The sequence below is a fragment of the Condylura cristata genome, unplaced genomic scaffold (genome assembly GCF_000260355.1).
Source record: "Condylura cristata isolate star-nosed mole 26May11 unplaced genomic scaffold, ConCri1.0 scaffold00011, whole genome shotgun sequence".
Taxonomy (NCBI): domain Eukaryota; kingdom Metazoa; phylum Chordata; class Mammalia; order Eulipotyphla; family Talpidae; genus Condylura; species Condylura cristata.
This window is the reverse complement of record NW_004567112.1, coordinates 15,484,832-15,487,638: the sequence shown is the minus strand read 5'-3', so window position 1 is coordinate 15,487,638 and position 2,807 is coordinate 15,484,832.

Here is a 2,807-nt window from a genome sequence, read left to right as displayed (position 1 = left end):
CATCCACCCACTCATCCACCCATCTACCCACCCATCTACCACCCATCTATCCACCCATCCATCTCTCCATCCATGTATGTTGATGTCTACCTGTATCTCTTTCCTATGAATTGAACATGCCAAATTCCTCTCCACATTTTACATGTTTGGGTCTTTCTGTCTCCACATCATAAGTAATGTGCTCAGGTGTCAGCATCGAGACTCCCCGGACTTCCATAGAGCTTTCTGTTAACATAGCATGTTCTAAATGATACCACCACATTGTATCAGAATTAGTTCTTAATTTCCCTTTCTCTATCCTAATGTCAGATTGTGTATACAGTGGACAATGACTCTGCCTTTGTGGTCACTGTGGTCAAGTTTGTGCCTTCCATGCAGGAGGTTCTTAAAAAGACGTTTCTTATCTCATTGGTGGGCTACTGGCTTGGGGAATGGTCTTTTAGGAAAGCCTAGGGAATGGAGAGACGACTGAGTCCACAAAGAGAAATCTGGGTGATCAAGATGCTTTAGGTCTTTCTCTGATGTTGAGTATCTACAAGAATGTTATGGTGCCTCTTTGGACTCCGTGGTCAATAGTTCCAATATGTAGTCGATTTCCTGAAAACACACCAAAGCAGCCTGAGTCACATTACTGCCCTATCTCTACCCCTCTTTGTTAGGCTTCCAGTTTGGGTTCAAGCTGCTTCTCCAGCATCATCTGCCACCTTTCCTCATGTACATTATGCCTCAGCCTGTTTGTCCACTAGATCTACAATCTTAGTTTGTGACTGGGATATCATGAACAAATGTTAATTTTCCCCAAATTAATCATAAATTTAATGAAGTTCTAATTAAATTTCCTCATGAGCAATTTGAAAAGCATCCTGAAAATTATACGGGATGATGAAAGTCCATGAATAGTCAATGAAATTTTAATAGAAGTAGGGACAGGAGACCTGCCCTTCAGTCAGGTTGACCGGCTGCACAATCATCCTAATAAAACCTGGTTCTGGCACCAGGGCCAGAGAACTCAGGATATATCCATAAAGATTTGAGAGACTTCCAAGACCAATCGGGAAAGAATGATTTAATATAAGATGTTGGAAAGCTGGCTCACTTCATTGGGAAAACTAAAATCAGATCCTTATCTCACACCATATGTAAAGGCGAACTCTGTGAAACTAACTGGAGAAAATGAAAGAGAATGCCTTTATGACCTTGGGCTTGAGAAGGACTTTTAAATTACACTGGAAAAAAAAAAAAAGTAAAAAGAAAGCCAAAAAAAAAAAAAAAGAAAATACTAAAGGCTACAAAATTAAGGATTATTGTCCTCCAAAGGACATTCCAGGCAGTTTCCAATCTTTGAAAGCAGATTTATGTCTAGACTGTACAAAGTACTCTTGCAAATCAAAAAGGAAAATGCCAGTAGAAAAACTGGTAAGACTGTAAATAGATAATTCATGAAAGGAGACCCCAAGTGGCTTATGAATTATGAAGAAATGCTCAATTTCACTAGTAGTTAGAGAAATGTAAATGAAAACAAAAACATGTTGACATTGCTTCCATGATATTGACAGAAATTAGAAAATTGGCTAATTAGATGAGTCAGTATTTGTAAGCGCTTAGAATAGTATCTGGCACCAAGTAAACAAGATATGAGTATTTGTGAATATATAAAGTACCACATGCTGGCAAGGACGGCAGTGAGGGACAGAAACATCCCCTAGCACTACAGGCTGGAACTCCCCTAGCTTTACAGGGCAGAAACTCTGGTGTGCAACCAGCACTACTCAAGTGACGTCAAGTACCCAGTGTTTCCACCAGGGCACTGGTGGAAATCACTGGTCAATTAGAAATGCACAGCTGGGCAGATGCATTTGAAAAATTCAAATTCTGGATAGTTCCTGCCTTGATTTATGACTTGACTAGGGCTCAAAGAACACATTTCCCTCCAGCAGGGCACTTACCATTGGAAAGAGGGTACAGGCTGATTTTCAGTTCTCTTTGGCTCTTGGCTGGATGTCCTTGTGCAGGGCAAGTTGCATAACCAACTGTGGTGGTCCCTTGCATCATCCATGACCTTAATCACCTTACTTCTAGGCATTTATTTCAGAGAAATTTATACAAAGGCCCATGAAGGGACCGCGGGCAAGGGTGATGGTCACTTGGTTGTTTGTGGTATCGGAAAGGTGGAGGTGGCCTGCACATTCACTTGGGGGGGGGTAAAAGTAAAATGGGGTGCATGTCCAATATGGAATGCTGGGCAGCAATCAGAGCAATGAATTGGGGTTACAATACCATCTGCCACAGGAATAGATCCTTGAGAAGAAGACTGAGTGAAAAAAGTAGAAAATAAGATGGTCTCTAAAGTTGGATACCATTTTGAAAAATCTAAAATTTACAGTAATAAAATGCTATTTATTTTCCAAAAATACATATCCAAGCAAAATATAATTTCCTTCTAAGTATTAATCCTCCTGTGAGGGTAAGGATGAGGAATGGGATGGGGATACGAGGGAAAAACAAGAAAACAAGAGAGAGGTTTTGCACACTTTATCAACCAAGCAGTTTAATTACTCCAGTTTTCTTGAAGTTTAAAGGAGGTGGAAAGAGAAGATGGGTCTTTAGCAAGGAATCCCAGATGCTAGGCAGATTTTCAGGTGGTTTTAGCGTCCCTCGAAGATCTGTACCACTGATGACTAAACTCATTAAAGGCAGGGCCTGTGTTTACGCTACCTTAATTTCTCCGCTGTCTCTTGCATACTGAATTTCGGGTGAGGAGCTACATACAGTGTTACAGGGCTGCCTCCTAACATTATGGGATTCAC